The 24731-nt window shown below is 38.5% G+C and overlaps 1 long non-coding RNA gene across 1 annotated transcript in view; it reads right to left on the reverse strand.

Annotated features, from left to right (window-relative positions):
• The window catches only part of LOC144149859 (uncharacterized), a 108490-nt gene continuing 83759 nt past the window's right edge, over window positions 1–24731 (reverse strand). Inside the window, exon 2 of the long non-coding RNA XR_013318377.1 lies at window positions 1–24731. This exon is cut by the window's right edge and continues 29362 nt beyond it. This is a non-coding gene — a long non-coding RNA (uncharacterized LOC144149859).

Raw genomic sequence — 24731 nt, forward strand, 5'->3', positions numbered from 1 at the left:
TCTGTTTGAGTAAATTTTATTGACTCAATCAGCAAGAATGTAAGCACTGTAAGAAGAAGAAAAATTAGACATAGAACAGGTAAAGCAAGCTTCATAGAGGTATTATTAGTAACTGCAAAGACAAGAATCTGAATAAAATATGGGCATACACATCCAAATCCTGCACTCGTTGTCGGTTTCATGCTTTAACTTATTGATATGCCAATTAATACAACTGCAAATAACATTTGGGGAATCAATAATCTTAAACACCATAGTATACTTACCTCGGCAATAAATGCAGGACATGCATGAACAGCATCGTAGCAGGGTTTTTTTTTTTTTTTTTTTTCAATATTCCTACATCTTGTTAACACCACTATTGTTTTATGTTTATCCAATCTAATATAGCATTGCTAAAATCAGTATTGTTGCTTCAATGCCGCCATAAAGCTTGAGAGCTCTGGGGACGAAGCCAGAGTGTTAGCAGGGCAGACTCTGAGGCATTGCCGCATGATTTTGGTTGGCAGGCTCCCTGCTCCCCTCGCACCTGCCCCGATTTCCTCACCACTGGGCTCTTTATTCGTCCACACAGGAACACTTGCTGCTTCTAGATCTTCTCAAGCCAAATTACACGTGCGGCAACCGTCAAAGTCTGCCCTGATCCCGAGAGAACCGGGTCTTAGGAAAGTAATCTTCAAAGACGGTTCCTCTGGTGATCCTGCAAGTCTGTCACCACCTCTGATGCAATCCTGAAAGCCCCCACTGCTTTACCACCTCAGGCAAGAGCAGAATAAGCCCATTAATATCCTGCTGTGGATTTCATTTCTTTTTAAAATGCTGGACTCCTCACGGCACCTTTAATATTAAAATGCATGGTATTTATTAGCAATTATCTATTCCTGCATAAATATTTTATATGTAATTACAATAATCGATATTAAAATTACCAATTCATTAAAGGTCAAACAAGTTGGATTGCTTGCTCAAACTAGTTATGGGAAATTGAACACGAATTTTAATTTATTTTAATTATTTTATTTAATCAAGGTCTAGTAAAACTGGATGATAAACACTTAGGAATTACAATTGTTATCATCAGAAGCTTAGTATTGAAAGCTTATTCTGTACCATGCCACCTTGCAACAGCTAGCTTAATTTGATGTGTCCAGAACATGACCCTGCACAAGCTCACTAAAAAGATGTTTCAATTGTGCTGAATAATATGGCCACGACAGTAGAATTTTCACTCGAAAATCAGACAAGGTAACTAAGGAAACCTAGAGCACAAAAAGTCAACAGGAACTACATGCTGAAAAACAAGATAGTACTAGTCGTGTCGACAAATGAGCTCAGAAATTTGCAAGAGGCAGTTATTTCCTGCATTTACTTTGGAGCCACTTGAAGCTACTCAGATGTTAGTTTAAGATTTCTGGAACAAGGCTTAAAATATAGAAGTTACTGAATTTTTTTAAACCAATATATGCTAATGGGAGACACCCCACGGTTTTGCAACACAATGCGCACTATAAAAGCCTGTAAAGACTGCATCGCTGCAAGCAGGTATGCAATGACTGAAAGCCTACTTTAAGGAGAAGGATGTGATAAAAAAAGTAAAACAAGCAAGTTAAAAAAGAAAGCACAAAAAAAATGCAGGACATCTATGGTGCAGGAAGTTCCAGATGTAACTCATTTGCATTATACATTCACTGTAATGCAACACTACTTGCTTTCCAATCTCCACAACCAGTCTTTTTGGAACCACACAGCTTCAGCTAAGTGCCTCTATTTCACAAAATTCCGTTTTGCATCACAACCTCCATCAAACCACTTTCACGTATAATCGTTTATAGAACACGCGCATCTCATTTTGCCTCACAGAATTATTTGCATTACACCTAAACTAAAATTACATGTAAGGCAATGCTTATTTTCTATTCATTATAGCTCTACTTTTCACATATTTCTTGCATACTACATGCATCTAATTTTACCTTAGACTCATCTGCATTATACCTAAACAGAAATCTAATATCTGTGAAACTGCTTTTACTCCACACTCAATTGTAAACCAACCTTCACCTTTTACCCTTGCATCGCACTTCAATCAGAAACCCATTTGCTTCTCAGTAAGCCATAACCATGGTCTTGCAGCAATCCCCACTGCTTCAGGCAAAAGCCTGTATCTCATTTGTTTTCTACCCACCACATGCCTTCAAAATTCCGTTTCGCAACACATCACCAGAACTATTTGCACGTCTAACTTTATATGTGCACCATATGCATCTCATTATGCCTCACGGACTAATCCGGATCATACCACAATCGAAAGATATTTGATACCGTTTTCATTTAACATTCATTTCCGAATGAACTTTCGATTCATCAGCATCTAGTTAGTTTTCAAACCACCATACCCACACATCCTCACATCGCATAGCTTCACGCAAACGCCCCCACCTTGAAAAATTTTTTTTACAACACTTCGACTCATCTGCATCATACCTTATCCATTAGCTATATGATACCAATTTTAATTACACTCATTTGTGAACCAACTTTCGCACTTAAAGTATATCGCAATTCATCAGTATCTCATTTGTTTTCCAACCACCATAAACCCGCAATTCTAGCAATCTCACGTCAGGCAAAAGCCTCAACCAAGAAAAATTTTGTTTTGCGTCACAACCTCAGCTAAACTGTTCTCAGGTCTATTTTTTTTTTTGCACACTGCATCTAATTATACTTCACCAATTTCCGTATCTGGTTCATACCTTTTTTTGATATTTGAAACCATTTGAAAGATATTTTTATCAAAACTCAGTTGGAAATAAACTTTTTCGCTTTTATATCACCATGGTATCCTGGTTCAAATCAGCATCTCATTTGTTTTCCAATTACCATAATCACCCAATTCTAATTCTCACATCACATACCTTCACGCAAACGCCCTCACCTTGGAAAATTCCGTTTGAAACACAACATCAGCCTAACCATTTTCACGTCTAACTTTATATGTGCACCATATCCATCTCATTATGCCTCACCGACTTATCCGGATCATACCTCAACTGACAGATATTTAAAACCATTTTCATTTAACATTCATTTGGGAACCACCTTCTTATAATAACCATGCATTTCTCACATCGCATAGCTTCAGGCAAACGCTCCTACCTTGAAAAATTTCATTTTGCAACACCATCGCCAAACTGTTTTTACCATGATATTTGCACAATATACATCTCATTATGCCTCGCCATCTCATCGGGATCATTCCATAACGAAAAATATTTGATACCATTTTTATTCAATGCTCATTTGTGAACCAACTTTCTCTTTTACAGTACCATTGTGCAACGAATTTATCACTATCTCGTTTGTTTTCTAACCTACATTACGCAATTCTCTTCGAATAGCTTCAGGGGAACGGCAATACCTTGGCAAATTCTGTTTTGCGACACAACCTCAAACCAACCGTTTTCGCATTGAATTTTATATTTGCACCATAGCATCTCATTATGCCTCACCGACACATCAGCATCATACCTCAACCAGAAGATATTTGATACCGTTGTCATTCAAAGCTCATTTGTGAACCAACTTTCTCTTTTATACTATTTTTTGTTGTGATTCGTCAGAATCTCATTCGTTTTCTAACCACCGTAACAAAGCAATTTTCACATCGCAATGCTCCGGACAAATGATTGTAACTTTGAAAATTCACTTTCGCAACAAAACATCAGCCGAACCATTTTCCCGTTTAACTTTATATGTGCGCCATATGCATCTCATTGCGCCTCAGTGACTTATCCGGATCATACCTCAACCGAAAGATATTGACACCGTGTTCATTTAACACTCATTTGTTAACCAACCTTCTCCTTTATACTACCTTTGTATCGTGATTCGGCAGCATCTCATTTGTTTTCCAACCACCATAACCACAAAATTCTCATATCGCCTACCCTCAGGCAAACGCCTCTACCTTGGAAAATTCCATTTTCCAGCACAACACCAGCCGACCATTTTCACGTCTAACTTTATATTTCTACCATAGGCATCTCATTATGTCTAAGCGACTTATCCGCATGATACTTTTTCATTTAACACTTATTTCCGTAACAACTTTCGATTCATCAGCATCTCTTTTTTTTTCAACCACCCTAACGATACAATTCTGACATCTCATAGCTTCAGACAAACGCCTCTACATAGGAAATTTTTTTTGCAAAAGTTCAGTAAAACCATTTTCACATTGATGTTTGCACCATATGCATCTTATTATGCCTCAACGACTTATCTGCATCATACCTCATCCATTAGCTATATGATACCATTTTATATTACACTCATTTGTGAACCAACTTTCGCATTTATAGTATACCACAATTCATCACTATCTCATTTGTTTTCCAACCACCATATACCTGTAATTCTCGCAATTGCACATCAGGCAAAAGCCTCTACCAAGAAACATTTTGTTTCGCGTCACAACCTCAGCACAACCATTCTCAGGTCTATTTTTTTTTGCACCACCTGCATCTAATTATACTTCTCCAAATTCTGTATCTCGTTCCCACCTTTTTTTGATTTTTATTAACACTCAGATGAAAATAAACTTTATTGCTTTCATAACTTCGGTATCGTAGTTCAATCAGCATCTCATTTGTTTTCCAACCACCATAATCACAATTCTCACATCGCATAGTTTCGGGCAAACGCCCCTCTACATTGAAAAATTCCGTTTCGCAACACATCAGCCGAACCATTTTCACGTTTAACTTTATATTTTAACCATATGCATCTCATTATGCTTTGACGACTTATCCGGATCATACCTCAAACAAAAGGTATTTGATACCGTTTTATTTACACTAATTTCCGAACCAACTTTCGATTCATCAGCATATTTTTTTTCGAACCATCATAATCACGCATTTCTCACTTCGCATACCTTCAGGAAAATGTCTCCACCTTGAAAAATTTCACTTCGCACCATTGTCGCCAAACCGTTTTTACCTTGACATTTGCCTAATTTGCATCTCATTATTGCATCTCACTCATCTGGATCATACCTCAACCAAAAGATATTTGATACCGTTTTCATTTGTGAACCAACTTTCTGCTTTATAGTACTTTTGTATCGTAATTCATCAGCATCGCATTTTTTTTCTAACCACCATCACGCAATTCTTATCGCATAGCTTCAAGCAATTCCGTTCCGCAACACATCAGCCGGGCCATTTTCACGTCTCACTTTATATTTGCACCATATGAATCTCATTATGCCTCATCGACTTATCCGGATCATACCTCTACCGAATGATGTATTTGATGCCAAACTAACTTTCCATTCATCAGCATCTGATTTGTTTTACAACCACCATAACCACAGAATTCTCACATCGCATAGCTTCAGGCAAACGCCCCTTCCGTGGAAAATTCAGTTTCGCAACACATCAACCAAACCATTTTCACGTCTAACTTTATACTTGCACGATAAGCATCTCATTATGCCTTATAGACTTATCCGGATCATCCCTAACCGAAAGATATTTGATACTGTTTTCATTTAACACTCATGTCTGAACCAATTTTCGAATCATCAGCATATCATTTGTATTCCAACCGCCATAACCACACAATTCTCACATCGCATAGCTTCAGGCAAACGCCTCTACTTTGGAAAATTCCGTTTCGCAATACTGTCGCCAAGCTGTTTTTACGTTGATATCTGCGAAATATGCATCTCATTATGCCTCAGTGGCTCATCTGCATCATACCTCATTCATTAGCTATATGATACCATTTTCATTTTACACTCATTTGTGAACCAACTTTCGCATACTTTTTATGATATTTGAAACCATTTGAAAGATATTTTAAACATTTTTATCAGCACTCAGTTGTGAACGAACTTTTTCGCTTTTATAGCACTTCGGTATCGTAGTTCAATCAGCATCTCTGTTTTCCAACCACCATAACCACACAATTCTCATATCACCTAGCTTAAGGCAAACGCCTGTAGCATGGAAAATTCCATTTCAGCACAACACCTGCCGAACCATTTTCATGTCTAAGTTTATACTTGCACCATAAGCATCTCATTATGCCTTATAGACTTATCCGGATTATAACCTCAACCGAAAGATATTTGACACTGTTTTCTTTTAACACTCTTTTCCGAATCAACTTTCGCATTATCAGCATATCATTTGTTTTCCAACCTCCATAACCACACAATATGCATCTCATTATGCCTCACCGACTAATCTGGATCATTCCTCGACCGAAGGATATTTGATACAGTTATCATTCAACGCTCGTTTGTGAAACAACTTTCTCTTTTACAGTGCCTTTGCACCGTAACTTGTCATGATCTCATTTGTTTTCTAACCACCACAGCACAGTTCTGATTGCATAGCCTAAGGCAAACGCCAATACCTCGAAAAATTCCGTTTTGCGACCACCTCAAACCAACCGTTTTCGCATTAAATGTTATATTTGAACCATAGCATCTCATGATGCCTCATCGACTCCTCTGGATCATAGCTTTACCGAAAGATATTTGATACCGTTTTTATTTAACACTCATTTCCGATTCATCAGCATCTCTTTTGTTTTCCAACCACCATAACAACACAACTCGCTCATCGCATCGTTCCACGCCATTGCCTCTCCCATGGAAAATACCATTTCGCAACATCAGCTGAACCATTTTTACGTCTAACTTTACATTTGCACCATATGCAAATCACTATGCCTCACTGACTTATCCGGATCATACCTCAACCATACCTCAAACGAAAGATATTTGATACCATTTTAATTTACACTCACTTCGGAACCAACTTTCAATTCGTAAGCCTCTCATGTGTTTTTCAACCACCATAACCACACAATTCTCACATCGCATATTAACGGGCAAACGCCCCTAGCTTGAAATATTCCGTTTCGGAACACATCAGCCGAACCATTTTCATGTTCAACTTTATACTTGCACCATAGGCATCTCATTATGCCTTATAGACCTATCCGGATCATACCTCAACCGAAAGATATTTGATACTGTTTTTTTTACACTCATTTCTGAACCAATTTTCGATTCATCACCATATCATTTGTTTTCCAACCCTTATAACCACACAATTCTCCAATCGCATAGCTTCAGGCAAACGCCTCAACCTTGGAAAATTCCGTTTCGCAATACTGTCGCCAAGCCGTTTTTACGTTGATATCTGCGAAACATGCATCTCATTTTTGCCTCAGTGGCTCATCTGCATCATACCTCATTCATTAGCTTTATGATACCATTTTCATTTTACACTCATTTCTGAACCAACTTTTGCATACTTTTTATGATATCTGAAACCATTTAAAAATATTTTAAACATTTTTATAAACTCAGTTGTGAATGAACTTTTTCGCTTTTATAGCACCTCGGTATCGTAGTTCAATCAGCATCTCTGTTTTCCAACCACCATAACCACACAATTCTCATATCACCTAGCTTAAGGCAAATGCCTGTACCATGGAAAATTCCGTTTCGCAGCACAACACCTGCCGAACCATTTTCACGTCTAAGTTTATACTTGCACCATAAGCATCTCATTATGCCTTATAGACTTCTCCGGATTATAACCTCAACCGAAAGATATTTGACAGTTTTCTTTTAACACTCTTTTCCGAATCAACTTTTGCATTATCAGCATATCAGTTGTTTTCCAACCTCCATAACCACACAATATGCATCTCATTATGCCTCACCGACTAATCTGGATCATTCCTCGACCAAACGATATTTGATACAGTTATCATTCAACGCTCGTTTGTGAACCAACTTTCTCTTTTACAGTGCCTTTGCACCGTAACTTATCACGATCTCATTTGTTTTCTAACCACCACAGTGCAGTTCTGGTTGCATAGCCTAAGGCAAACGCCAATACCTCAAAAAATTCCGTTTTGCGACCACCTCAAAAAAAACGTTTTCGCATTAAATTTTATATGTGAGCCATAGCATCTCATTATGCCTCATCGACTCCTCTGGGTCAAACCTTTACCGAAAGATATTTGATATCGTTTTTATTTAACACTCATTTCCGATTCATCAGCATCTCTTTTGTTTTCCAACCACCATAACAACACAACTCGCTCATCGCATCGTTCCACGCCATTGCCTCTCCCATGGAAAATACCATTTCGCAACATCAGCTGAACCATTTTTACGTCTAACTTTACATTTGCACCATATGCAAATCATTACGCCTCACTGACTTATCCGGATCATACCTCAACCGAAAGATATTTGATACCATTTTAATTTACACTCACTTCGGAACCAACTTTCAATTCGTAAGCCTCTCATGTGTTTTTCAACCACCACAACCAAACAATTCTCACATCGCATGATTACGGGCAAACGCCCCCTACCTTGAAAAATTCCGTTTCGCAACACATCAGCCGAACCATTTTCATGTTTAACTTTATATTTAAACCATATGCATCTCATTAGGTTTTGACGAGTTATCCGGATCATACCTCAAACAAACGGTATTTGATACCGTTTTTATTTAACACTCATTTCCGAACCAACTTTCGATTCATCAGCATACCATTTGTTTTCCAACCACCATAACCACACATATGCATCTCATTATGCCTCAGAGACTCATCTGGATCATTCCTCGACCGAACGATATTTGATACAGTTTTCATTCAACGCTCCTTTGTGAACCAACTTTCTCTTTTACAGTACCTTTGTACCGTAACTTATCAGCATCTCATTTGTTTTCTAAACACCACAGCGCAGTTCTCATTGCATAGCCTCAGGCTAACGCCAATACCTTTGAAAATATTATTTTGCGACCACCTCATACAACCGTTTTCGCATTGAATTTTATATTTGCACCATAACATCTCATTGAAAATATTATTTTGCGACCACCTCAAACCAACCGTTTTCGCATTGAATTTTATATTTGCACTATAGCATCTCATTATACCTCATCGACTCCTCTGGATCATACCTCAGCCGAACATTATTTGATACCGTTTTTATTTAAAACTCGTTTCCGAATCATCAGCATCTCTTGTTTTCCAACCACCATAACAACACAACTCTCTCATCGCGTTGTTTCAGGCAATTGCCTCTACCATGGAAAATACCATTTCGCAACATCAGCTGAACCATTTTTACGTCTAACTTTACATTTGCACCATATGCAAATCATTATGCCTCACTGACTTATCCAGATCATACCTCAACCATACCTCAACCGAAAGATATTTGATACCCTTTTAATTTACACTCACTTTGGAACCAACTTTCAATTCATAAGCCTCTCATCATGTGGTTTTCAACCACCATAACCACACAATTCTCACATCGCATAGTTTCGGTCAAACGCCCCTACCTTGAAAAATTCCGTTTCGCAACACATCAGCCGAACCATTTTCACGTTTAACTTTATATTTAAACCATATGCATCTCATTAAGCTTTGACGACTTATCCGGATCATACCTCTACCGAATGATGTATTTGATACCGTTGTCATTAACATTCATTTCCAAACTAACTTTCGATTCATCAGCATCTGATTTGTTTTAGAACCACCATAACCACAGAATTCTCACATCGCATAGCTTCAGGCAAACGCCCCTACCGTGGAAAATTCAGTTTCGCAAAACATCAACCAAACCATTTTCACGTCTAACTTTATACTTGCACCATAAGCATCTCATTATGCCTCATAGACCTATCCGGATCATACCTCAACCGAAAGATATTTGATACTGTTTTCATTTAACACTCACTTCCGAACCAATTTTCGAATCATCAGCATATCATTTGTTTTCCAACCGCCATAACCACACAATTCTCCAATCGCATAGCTTCAGGCAAACGCCTCTACCTTGGAAAATTCCGTTTTGCAATACTGTCGCCAAGCCGTTTTTACCTTGATATCTGCGAAATATGCACCTCTTATGCCTCAGTGGCTCATCTGCATCATACCTCATTCATTAGATATATGATACCATTTTCATTTTACACTGATTTGTGAACGAACTTTCGTATACTTTTTATATCTGAAACCATATGAAAGATATTTTAAAATTTTTTATCAGCACTCAGTTGTGAACGAACTTTTTCACTTTTATAGCACCTCGGTATCGTAGTTCAATCAGCATCTCTGTTTTCCAACCACCATAACCACACAATTCTCATATCACCTAGCTTAAGGCAAACGCCTGTACCATGGAAAATTCCGTTTCGCAACACAACACATGCCAAACCATTTTCACGTCTAACTGTATATTTGCACCAAAAGCATCTTATTATGCCTTATAGACTTATCCAGATTTTCCCTCAACCGAAAGATGTTTGATACTGTTTTCTTTTAACACTCTTTTCCAAATAAACTTTCGCTTTATAATCGTATCATTTGTTTTCAAACCACCATAACCCTACAAACACTCTTTTCCAAATAAACTTTCGCTTTATAATCGTATCATTTGTTTTCAAACCACCATAACCCTACAATATGCATCTCATTATGCCTCACCGACTCATCTGGATCATTCCTCGACCGAACGATATTTGATACAGTTATCATTCAACGCTCGTTTGTGAACCAACTTTCTCTTTTACAGTGCCTTTGTACCGTAACTTATCACCATCTCATTTGTTTTCTAACCACCACAGTGCAGTTCTGATTGCATAGCCTAAGGCAAACGCCAATACCCCGAAAAATTCCGTTTTGCGACCACCTCAAACCAACCGTTTTCGCATTAAATTTTATATGTGAGCCATAGCATCTCATTATGCCTCATCGACTTCTCTGGATCATACCTTTACCGAAAGATATTTGATACCGTTTTTATTTAACACTAATTTCCGATTCATCAGCATCTCTTTTGTTTTCCAACCACCATAACAACACAACTCGCTCATCGCACCGTTTCAGGCCATTGCCTCTATAATGGAAAATACCATTTGGCAACATCAGCTGAACCATTTTTACGCCTAACTTTACATTTGCACCATATGCAAATCATTACGCCTCACTGACTTATCCGGATCATACCTCAACAGAAAGATATTTGATACCCTTTTAATTTACACTCACTTCGGAGCCAACTTTCAATTCGTAAGCCTCTCGTGTTTTTCAACCACCATAACCACACAATTCTCACATCGCATGATAACGGGCAAACGCCCCTATCTTGAAAAATTCTGTTTCGCAACACATCAGCCGAACCATTTTCATGTTTAACTTTATATTTAAACCATATGCATCTCATTAGGTTTTGACGAGTTATCCGGATCATACCTCAAACAAACGGTATTTGATACCGTTTTTATTTAACACTCATTTCCGAACCAACTTTCCATTCATCAGCATATTTTTTTTTGAACCACCATAATCACGCATTTCTCACTTCGCATAGCTTCAGGAAAATGTCTCCACCTTGAAAAATTTCACTTCGCACCATCGTCTCCAAACCGTTTTTCCATTGACATTTGCCCAATTTGCATCTCATTATGCCTCACCGACTCATTTGGATCCATTCCTAACCAAAATATATTTGAAACCGATTTCGTTGAACACTCATTTGTGAACCAACTTTCTGTTTTATAGTACTTTTGTATCGTAATTCATCAGCATCACATTTTTTTTCTAACCACCATCACGTAATTCTCATCTCATAGCTTCAAGCAATTCCGTTCCGCAACACAACATCAGCCGGGCCATTTTCACGTCTCACTTTATATTTGCACCATATGCATCTCATTATGCCTCATCGACTTATCCGGATCATACCACTACCGAATGATGTATTTGATACCGTTTTCATTTACATTCATTTCCAAACTAACTTTCGATTCATCAGCATCTGATGTCTTTTAGAACCACCATAACCACAGAATTCTCACATCGCATAACTTCAGGCAAACGGCTTAATGTGGAAAATTCAGTTTCGCAACACATCAACCAAACCATTTTCACGTCTAACTTTATACTAGCACCATAAGCATCTCGTTATGCCTTATAGCCCTATCCGGATCATACCTCAACCGAAAGATATTTCATACTGTTTTCATTTAACACTCATTTCCGAACCAACTTTCGATTTATCACCATATCATTTGTTTTTAACCGTTATAACCACGGAATTCACCAATCGCATAGCTTCAGGCAAACGCCTCAACCTTGGAAAATTCCGTTTCGCAATACTGTCGCCAAGCCGTTTTTACGTTGATATCTGCGAAACATGCATCTCATTTGCCTCAGTGGCTCATCTGCATCATACCTCATTCATTAGCTTTATGATACCATTTTCATTTCACACTCATTTGTGAACCAACTTTCGCATACTTTTTATGATATCTGAAACCATTTAAAGATATTTTAAACATTTTTATCAACACTCAGTTGTGAATGAACTTTTTCGCTTTTATAGCACTTCGGTATCGTAGTTCAATCAGCATCTCTGTTTTCCAACCACCATAACCACACAATTCTCATATCACCTAGCTTAAGGCAAACGCCTGTAGCATGGAAAATTCCGTTTCGCAGCACAACACCTGCCGAACCATTTTCACGTCTAACTGTATATTTGCACCATAAGCATCTCATTATGCCTTATAGACTTATCCGGGTTATACCGCAACCGAAAGATTTTTGATACTGTTTTCTTTTAGCACTCTGTTCTGAATCAACTTTCGCTTTATCAGCATATCATTTGTTTTCCAACCACCATAACCACACAATATGCATCTCATTATGCCTCAGAGACTCATCTGGATCATTCCTCGACCGAACGATATTTGATACAGTTTTCATTCAACGCTCCTTTGTGAACCAACTTTCTCTTTTACAGTACCTTTGTACCGTAACTTATCAGCATCTCATTTGTTTTCTAAACACCACAGCGCAGTTCTCATTGCATAGCCTCAGGCTAACGCCAATACCTTTGAAAATATTATTTTGCGACCACCTCATACAACCGTTTTCGCATTGAATTTTATATTTGCACCATAACATCTCATTGAAAATATTATTTTGCGACCACCTCAAACCAACCGTTTTTGCATTGAATTTTATATTTGCACTATAGCATCTCATTATACCTCATCGACTCCTCTGGATCATACCTCAACCGAACATTATTTGATACCGTTTTTATTTAAAACTCGTTTCCGAATCATCAGCATCTCTTGTTTTCCAACCACCATAACAACACAACTCTCTCATCGCGTTGTTTAAGGCAATTGCCTCTACCATGGAAAATACCATTTCGCAACATCAGCTGAACCATTTTTACGTCTAACTTTACATTTGCACCATATGCAAATCATTATGCCTCACTGACTTATCCAGATCATACCTCAACCATACCTCAACCGAAAGATATTTGATACCCTTTTAATTTACACTCACTTTGGAACCAACTTTCAATTCATAAGCCTCTCATCATGTGGTTTTCAACCACCATAACCACACAATTCTCACATCGCATAGTTTCGGTCAAACGCCCCTACCTTGAAAAATTCCGTTTCGCAACACATCAGCCGAACCATTTTCACGTTTAACTTTATATTTAAACCATATGCATCTCATTAAGCTTTGACGACTTATCCGGATCATACCTCTACCGAATGATGTATTTGATACCGTTGTCATTAACATTCATTTCCAAACTAACTTTCGATTCATCAGCATCTGATTTGTTTTAGAACCACCATAACCACAGAATTCTCACATCGCATAGCTTCAGGCAAACGCCCCTACCGTGGAAAATTCAGTTTCGCAAAACATCAACCAAACCATTTTCACGTCTAACTTTATACTTGCACCATAAGCATCTCATTATGCCTCATAGACCTATCCGGATCATACCTCAACCGAAAGATATTTGATACTGTTTTCATTTAACACTCACTTCCGAACCAATTTTCGAATCATCAGCATATCATTTGTTTTCCAACCGCCATAACCACACAATTCTCCAATCGCATAGCTTCAGGCAAACGCCTCTACCTTGGAAAATTCCGTTTTGCAATACTGTCGCCAAGCCGTTTTTACCTTGATATCTGCGAAATATGCACCTCTTATGCCTCAGTGGCTCATCTGCATCATACCTCATTCATTAGATATATGATACCATTTTCATTTTACACTGATTTGTGAACGAACTTTCGTATACTTTTTATATCTGAAACCATATGAAAGATATTTTAAAATTTTTTATCAGCACTCAGTTGTGAACGAACTTTTTCGCTTTTATAGCACCTCGGTATCGTAGTTCAATCAGCATCTCTGTTTTCCAACCACCATAACCACACAATTCTCATATCACCTAGCTTAAGGCAAACGCCTGTACCATGGAAAATTCCGTTTCGCAACACAACACATGCCAAACCATTTTCACGTCTAACTGTATATTTGCACCAAAAGCATCTTATTATGCCTTATAGACTTATCCAGATTTTCCCTCAACCGAAAGATGTTTGATACTGTTTTCTTTTAACACTCTTTTCCAAATAAACTTTCGCTTTATAATCGTATCATTTGTTTTCAAACCACAATAACCCTACAAACACTCTTTTCCAAATAAACTTTCGCTTTATAATCGTATCATTTGTTTTCAAACCACCATAACCCTACAATATGCATCTCATTATGCCTCACCGACTCATCTGGATCATTCCTCGACCGAACGATATTTGATACAGTTATCATTCAACGCTCGTTTGTGAACCAACTTTCTCTTTTACAGTGCCTTTGTACCGTAACTTATCACCATCTCATTTGTTTTCTAACCACCACAGTGCAGTTCTGATTGCATAGCCTAAGGCAAACGCCAATACCCCGAAAAATTCCGTTTTGCGACCACCTCAAACCAACCGTTTTCGCATTAAATTTTATATGTGAGCCATAGCATCTCATTATGCCTCATTGACTTCTCTGGATCATACCTTTACCGAAAGATATTTGATACCGTTTTTATTTAACACTAATTTCCGATTCATCAGCATCTCTTTTGTTTTCCAACCACCATAACAACACAACTCGCTCATCGCACCGTTTCAGGCCATTGCCTCTATAATGGAAAATACCATTTGGCAACATCAGCTGAACCATTTTTACGCCTAACTTTACATTTGCACCATATGCAAATCATTACGCCTCACTGACTTATCCGGATCATACCTCAACAGAAAGATATTTGATACCCTTTTAATTTACACTCACTTCGGAGCCAACTTTCAATTCGTAAGCCTCTCGTGTTTTTCAACCACCATAACCACACAATTCTCACATCGCATGATAACGGGCAAACGCCCCTATCTTGAAAAATTCTGTTTCGCAACACATCAGCCGAACCATTTTCATGTTTAACTTTATATTTAAACCATATGCATCTCATTAGGTTTTGACGAGTTATCCGGATCATACCTCAAACAAACGGTATTTGATACCGTTTTTATTTAACACTCATTTCCGAACCAACTTTCCATTCATCAGCATATTTTTTTTTGAACCACCATAATCACGCATTTCTCACTTCGCATAGCTTCAGGAAAATGTCTCCACCTTGAAAAATTTCACTTCGCACCATCGTCTCCAAACCGTTTTTCCATTGACATTTGCCCAATTTGCATCTCATTATGCCTCACCGACTCATTTGGATCCATTCCTAACCAAAATATATTTGAAACCGATTTCGTTGAACACTCATTTGTGAACCAACTTTCTGTTTTATAGTACTTTTGTATCGTAATTCATCAGCATCACATTTTTTTTCTAACCACAATCACGTAATTCTCATCTCATAGCATCAAGCAATTCCGTTCCGCAACACAACATCAGCCGGGCCATTTTCACGTCTCACTTTATATTTGCACCATATGCATCTCATTATGCCTCATCGACTTATCCGGATCATACCACTACCGAATGATGTATTTGATACCGTTTTCATTTACATTCATTTCCAAACTAACTTTCGATTCATCAGCATCTGATGTCTTTTAGAACCACCATAACCACAGAATTCTCACATCGCATAACTTCAGGCAAACGGCTTAATGTGGAAAATTCAGTTTCGCAACACATCAACCAAACCATTTTCACGTCTAACTTTATACTAGCACCATAAACATCTCGTTATGCCTTATAGACCTATCCGGATCATACCTCAACCGAAAGATATTTCATACTGTTTTCATTTAACACTCATTTCCGAACCAACTTTCGATTTATCACCATATCATTTGTTTTGAACCGTTATAACCACGGAATTCACCAATCGCATAGCTTCATGCAAACGCCTCTACTTTGGAAAATTCCGTTTCGCAATACTGTCGCCAAGCCGTTTTTACATTGATATCTGCGAAACATGCATCTCATTTGCCTCAGTGGCTCATCTGCATCATACCTGATTCATTAGCTTTATTATACAATTTTCATTTTACACTCATTTGTGAACCAACTTTCGCATACTTTTTATGATATGTGAAACCATTTAAAGATATTTTAAACATTTTTATCAACACTCAGTTGTGAATGAACTTTTTCGCTTTTATAGCAGCTCGGTATCGTAGTTCAATCAGCATCTCTGTTTTCCAACCACCATAACCACACAATTCTCATATCACCTAGCGGCAAACGCCTGTAGCATGGAAAATTCCGTTTCGCAGCACAACACCTGCCGAACCATTTTCACGTCTAACTGTATATATGCACCGTAAGCATCTCATTATGCCTTATAGACTTATCCGGATTATACCTCAACCGAAAGATTTCTGATACTGTTTTCTTTTAACACTCTGTTCTGAATCAACTTTCGCTTTATCAGCATATCACTTGTTTTCCAACCACCATAACCACACAATATGCATCTCATTATGCCTCACCGACTCATCTGGATCATTCCTCGACCGAACGATATTTGATACAGTTATCATTCAACGCTCGTTTGCAAACCAACTTTCTCTTTTACAGTGCCTTTGTACCGTAACTTATCACCATCTCATTTGTTTTCTAACCACCACAGTGCAGTTCTGATTGCATAGCCTCAGGCAAACGCCAATAGCTCGGAAAATTCCGTTTTGCGACCACCTCAAACCAACCGTTATCGCATTAAATTTTATATTTTAACCATAGCATCTCATGATGCCTCATCGACTCCTCTGGATCATACCTTTACCGCAAGATATTTGATACCGTTTTTATTTAACACCCATTTCCGATTCATCAGCATCTCTTTTGTTTTCCAACCACCATAACAACACAACTCGCTCATCGCGTCGTTTCAGGCAATTGCCTCTACCATAGAAAATACCTTTTCGCAACATCACCTGAACCATTTTTACATCTAACTTCACATTTGCACCATATGCAAATCATTATGCCTCACTGACTTGTCCGGATCATACCTACACCATACCTCAACCGAAAGATATTTGATACCCTTTTAATTTACACTCACTTCGGAACCAACTTTCAATTCGTAAGCCTCTCGTGTTTTTCAACCACCATACCCACACAATTCTCACATCGCATGGTTACAGGCAAATACCCCTAGCTTGAAAAATTCCGTTTCGCAACACATCAGCTGAACCATTTTCATGTTTAACTTTATATTTAAACCATATCCATCTCATTAAGCTTTGACGACTTATTCGGATCATACCTCAACCAAAAGGTATTTGATAACGTTTTTATTTAACACTCATTTCCGAACCAACTTTCAATTCATCAGCATATTTTTTTTCGAACCACCATAACCAAAGAATTCTCACATCGCATAGCTTCAGGCAAACGCCCCTAACGTGGAAAATTCAGTTTCGCAACACATCAACCAAACCATTTTCACGTCTAACTTTATACTTCCACCATAAGCATCTCATATGCTAGACTTATCCGGATTATATCTAGACCGAAAGATGTTTGATACTGTTTTTTTTAACACTCTTTTCTGAATCAACTTTCGCTTTATCAGCATATAATTTGTTTTCCAACCACCATAACCACACAATATGCATCTCATTATGCCTCACAGACTCATCTGGATCATTCCTCGACCGAACGATATTTCATAGTTTTCATTCAACGCTCCTTTGTGAACCAACTTTCTCTTTTACAGTACCTTTGTACCGTAACTTATCAGCATCTCATTTGTTTTCTAACCACCACAGCGCAGTTCTCATTGCATAGCCTCAGGCAAGCGCCAATACCTTTGAAAACATTATTTTGCGACCACCTCAAACCAACCATTTTAGCATTGAATTTTATATTTGCACCATAGCATCTCATTATACCTCATCGACTCCTCTGGATCATACCTCAACCGAAAGATATTTGATACCGTTTTTATTTAACACTCATTTCCGATTTATCAGCATTTCATTAGTTTTCCAACCACCATAACAACACAACTCTCTCATCGCATTGTTTCAGGCAGTTGCCTCTACCATGGAAAATACCATTTCGCAACATCAGCTGAACCATTTTTACGTCTAACTTTACATTTGCACCATATGCAAATCATTACGCATCACTGACTTATCCGGATCATACCTCAACCGAAAGATATTTCATACCCTTTTAATTTACACTCACTTCGGAACCAACTTTCAATTCGTAAGCCTCTCATGTGTTTTCCAACCACCATAACCACACAATTCTCACATCGCACGATTACGGTCAAACGCCCCTACCTTGAAAAATTCCGTTTCGCAACACATCAGCCGAACCATTTTCGCGTTTAACTTTGTATTTAAACCATATGCATCTCATTAAGCTTTGACGACTTATCCGGATCATACCTCTACGGAAAGATGTATTTGATACCGTTTTCATTTACATTCATTTCCAAACTAACTTTCGATTCATCAGAATCCGATTTGTTTTACAACCACCATAACCAAAGAATTCTCACATCGCATAGCTTCAGGCAAACGCCCCTACCTTGGAAAATTCAGTTTCGCAACACATCAACCAAACCATTTGCACATCTAACTTTATACTTGCACCATAGGCATCTCATTATGCCTTATAGACTTATCCGGATCATACGTCAACCGAAAGATATTTGATACTGTTTTCATTTAACACTCACTTCCGAACCAATTTTCGAATCATCAGCATATCATTTGTTTTCCAACTGCCATAACCACACAATTCTCACATCGCATAGCTTGTGGCAAACGCCTCTACTTTGGAAAATTCCGTTTCGCAATACTGTCGCCAAGCCGTTTTTACGTTGATATCTGTGAAATATGCATCTCATTATGCCTCAGTGGCTCATCTGCATCATACCTCATTCATTAACTATACGATACCATTTTCATTTTACACTCATTTGTGAACCAACTTTCGCATACTTTTTATGATATTTGAAACCATTTGAAAGATATTTTAAACATTTTTATCAACACTCAGTTGTGAACGAACTTTCTCGCTTTTATAGCACCTCAGTATCGTAGTTCAATCAGCATCTTTCACACAATTCTCATATCACCTAGCTTTAGGCAAATGCCTGTACCATGGAAAATTCCGTTTTGAACACAACACCTGCCGTACCATTTTCACGTCTAACACACGCAGAATTATTTTCACGTCTCACTTTATATTTGCACCATATGCATCTCATTATCCCTCGCACTTTTATCAAGATCATACATCAACAGAAAGATATTTGATACCGTATTCACTTAACACTCATTTAGGAACCAACGTTTGATTCATCAGCATCTTATTCTTTTTTTTCAACCACCATAAGCACGCAATTCTCACATCGCATAGCTTCAGGCAAACGCCCTACCTAAGAAAATTCTGTTTCGCAACACAACAGCAGCCGAACCATTTTCACGTCGAACTTTCTATTTGCACCATATGAATATTGTTATGCCTCACCGACTTATCCGGATCATACCTAACCCGAAAGATATTTGATACCGTTTTCATTTTATAGCCCTTTCCGAAGCAACTTTCGAGTCATCAGCATCTCTGCTTTACAACGACCATATTCAGACAATTCTCTCACAGCTTCAGGCAAACGCCCCTACCTTGGAAATTTTTTTTGCAACACTTGAGCAAAACGATTTTCACATTGATATTTGCACCATATGCATTCATTATGCCTCACCTACTAATCTGCAGCCTACCTCATCAATCAGCTATATGATACCGTTTTATATTACAGTCATTTGTGAACCAACGTTAGATTCATCGGCATATCATTTTTTTTTTCAACCACCATAACCACACAATTCTCACATCGCATAGCTTCAGGAAAACGCCTCTACCTTGAAAAATTCCGTTCCGCAATAGAACATCAGCCGAGCATTTTTCACGTCTGACTTTGTATTTATTTGCACCATATGCATCTTATTACACCTCACCGATTATCCGTATCATACCTCAGCCGAAAGATATTTGATATCGTTTTCACTCAACGCTCCTTTGTGCACAAACTTTCTCTTTTATAGTAATGTTGCATTTTATTTCATCAGCATCTCATTCGTTAACTCGCAATTCGCACATTCCACAGCTTCAGGCACACGCCTCTAACTGTGGTAATTCTGTTTTACGACACACCTCTCATCATTCCTCCACGACTCATCTGGGTCATACATCAGCCGAAAGATGTTTGATACCGTTTGCATTCAACGCTCATTTGTGAACCAACTTTCTTTTTTATAGTACCTTGAATAGTAATTCATCAGGATCTCGTTTGTTTTTAACCACCATAAAGCAATTCGCACATTACACAGCTTCAGGCAAATGCCGCTACCTTGGGTACTTCTGTTTTGCGACGCAACCCAAACATTTTAAATCTGATTTTATAATTACACCCTATGCGCCTCATCATGCCTCTACGACTCATCTGGCTCATACCTCAGCCGAAATATGTTTGATACCGTTTTAATTCAACGCTCATTCGTGAACCAACTTTCTCTTTTATAGTACCTTGTAATTCATCAGGATTTCATTTGTTTTCAACCACCATACCGCAATTCGCACATTGGACAGCTTCAGGCAAACGCCTCTACCTTGGGTAATTCTGTTTTGCGACACAACCTCAACCCAACCATTTCAAATCTAATTTTATAATTACACCATATGCACCTCATCATGCCTCCAGACTCATCTGGGTCATACCTAAGCCGAAATATGTTTGATACCGTTTTAATTCAACGCGCATTCGTGAACCAACTTTCTCTTTTATAGTACCTTGTAATTCATCAGGATTTCATTTGTTTTCAACCACCATACCGCAATTCGCACATTGGACAGCTTCAGGCAAACGCCTCTACCTTGGGTAATTCTGTTTTGCGACACAACCTCAACCCAACCATTTCAAATCTGATTTTATAATTACACCATATGCACCTCATCATGCCTCCAGACTCATCTGGGTCATACCTCAGCCGAAATATGTTTGATACCGTTTTAATTCAACGCGCATTCGTGAACCAACTTTCTCTTTTATAGTACCTTGTAATTCATCAGGATTTCATTTGTTTTCAACCACCATACCGCAATTCGCACATTGGACAGCTTCAGGCAAACGCCTCTACCTTGGGTAATTCTGTTTTGCGACACAACCTCAACCCAACCATTTCAAATCTGATTTTATAATTACACTATATGCGCCTCATCATGCCTCCACGACTCATCTGGGTCATACCTCAGCCGAAAGATGTTTTATACCGTTTTCATTTAACGCTCATTCGTGAACCAACTTTCTCTTTTATAGTACCTTGTAATTCATCAGGATTTCATTTGTTTTCAACCACCATACCGCTATTCGCACATTGCACAGCTTCAGGCAAACGCCTCTACCTTGGGTAATTCTGTTTTCCGACACAACCTCAACCCAAGCATTTCACATCTGATTTTATAATTAAACCATATGTGCCTCATCATGCCTTCACGACTCATCTGGGTCATACCTCAGCCTAAAGATGATTGATACCGTTTTCATCCAATGCTCATTCGTGAACCAACTTTCTCTTTTATAGAACCTTGTATTGTAATTCATCAGGATCTCATTTGTTTTCAACCACCACAACGCAATTTGCACATTTCACAGCTTCAGGCAAACGCCTCTACCTGTGGTAATTCTGCTTTACGACACACCTCAACCCAACCATTTCACATCTGATTTTATACTTGCACCATATGCGCCTCATCATGCCTCCACGACTCATCTGGGTCATACCTCAGCCGAAATATGTTTGATACCGTTTTAATTCAACGCTTATTCGTGAACCAACTTTCTCTTTTATAGTACCTTGTAATTCATCAGGATTTCATTTGTTTTCAACCACCATACCGCAATTCGCACATTGGACAGCTTCAGGCAAACGCCTCTACCTTGGGTAATTCTGTTTTGCGACACAACCTCAACCCAACCATTTCAAATCTGATTTTATAATTACACCATATGCACCTCATCATGCCTCCACGACTCATCTGGGTCATACCTCAGCCGAAATATCTTTGATACCGTTTTCATTCAACGCTCATTCGTGAACCAACTTTCTCTTTTATAGTACCTTGTAATTCATCAGGATTTCATTTGTTTTCAACCACCATACCGCAATTCGCACATTGGACAGCTTCAGGCAAACGCCTCTACCTTGGGTAATTCTGTTTTGCGACACAACCTCAACCCAACCATTGCAAATCTGATTTTATAATTACACCATATGCACCTCATCATGCCTCCAGACTCATCTGGGTCATACCTCAGCCGAAATATGTTTGATACCGTTTTAATTCAACGCTCATTCGTGAACCAACTTTCTCTTTTATAGTACCTTGTAATTCATCAGGATTTCATTTGTTTTCAACCACCATACCGCAATTCGCACATTGGACAGCTTCAGGCAAACGCCTCTACCTTGGGTAATTCTGTTTTGCGACACAACCTCAACCCAACCATTTCAAATCTAATTTTATAATTACACCATATGCACCTCATCATGCCTCCAGACTCATCTGGGTCATACCTAAGCCGAAATATGTTTGATACCGTTTTAATTCAACGCGCATTCGTGAACCAACTTTCTCTTTTATAGTACCTTGTAATTCATCAGGATTTCATTTGTTTTCAACCACCATACCGCAATTCGCACATTGGACAGCTTCAGGCAAACGCCTCTACCTTGGGTAATTCTGTTTTGCGACACAACCTCAACCCAACCATTTCAAATCTGATTTTATAATTACACTATATGCGCCTCATCATGCCTCCACGACTCATCTGGGTCATACCTCAGCCGAAAGATGTTTTATACCGTTTTCATTTAACGCTCATTCGTGAACCAACTTTCTCTTTTATAGTACCTTGTAATTCATCAGGATTTCATTTGTTTTCAACCACCATACCGCTATTCGCACATTGCACAGCTTCAGGCAAACGCCTCTACCTTGGGTAATTCTGTTTTCCGACACAACCTCAACCCAAGAATTTCACATCTGATTTTATAATTAAACCATATGTGCCTCATCATGCCTTCACGACTCATCTGGGTCATACCTCAGCCTAAAGATGATTGATACCGTTTTCATCCAATGCTCATTCGTGAACCAACTTTCTCTTTTATAGAACCTTGTATTGTAATTCATCAGGATCTCATTTGTTTTCAACCACCACAACGCAATTTGCACATTTCACAGCTTCAGGCAAACGCCTCTACCTGTGGTAATTCTGCTTTACGACACACCTCAACCCAACCATTTCACATCTGATTTTATACTTGCACCATATGCGCCTCATCATGCCTCCACGACTCATCTGGGTCATACCTCAGCCGAAATATGTTTGATACCGTTTTAATTCAACGCTTATTCGTGAACCAACTTTCTCTTTTATAGTACCTTGTAATTCATCAGGATTTCATTTGTTTTCAACCACCATACCGCAATTCGCACATTGGACAGCTTCAGGCAAACGCCTCTACCTTGGGTAATTCTGTTTTGCGACACAACCTCAACCAAACCATTTCAAATCTGATTTTATAATTACACCATATGCACCTCATCATGCCTCCACGACTCATCTGGGTCATACATCAGCCTAAAGATATGATACCGTTTTCATCCAACGCTCATTCGTGAACCAACTTTCTCTTTTATAGTCCCTTGTAATTCATCAGGATTTCATTTGTTTTCAACCACCATACCGCAATTCGCACATTGGACAGCTTCAGGCAAACGCCTCTACCTTGGGTAATTCTGTTTTGCGACACAACCTCAACCCAACCATTTCAAATCTGATTTTATAATTACACCATATGCACCTCATCATGCCTCCACGACTCATCTGGGTCATACCTCAGCCGAAATATGTTTGATACCGTTTTAATTCAACGCTCATTCGTGAACCAACTTTCTCTTTTATAGTACCTTGTAATTCATCAGGATTTCATTTGTTTTCAACCACCACAACGCAATTTGCACATTTCACAGCTTCAGGCAAACGCCTCTACCTGTGGTAATTCTGCTTTACGACACACCTCAACCCAACCATTTCACATCTGATTTTATACTTGCACCATATGCGCCTCATCATGCCTCCACGACTCATCTGGGTCATACCTCAGCCGAAATATGTTTGATACCGTTTTAATTCAACGCTTATTCGTGAACCAACTTTCTCTTTTATAGTACCTTGTAATTCATCAGGATTTCATTTGTTTTCAACCACCATACCGCAATTCGCACAT

Source organism: Haemaphysalis longicornis, unplaced genomic scaffold (assembly GCF_048455015.1).
Source record: "Haemaphysalis longicornis isolate Haplotype H1 unplaced genomic scaffold, Haemaphysalis longicornis Haplotype H1 scaffold_8, whole genome shotgun sequence".
Lineage (NCBI taxonomy): Eukaryota > Metazoa > Arthropoda > Arachnida > Ixodida > Ixodidae > Haemaphysalis > Haemaphysalis longicornis.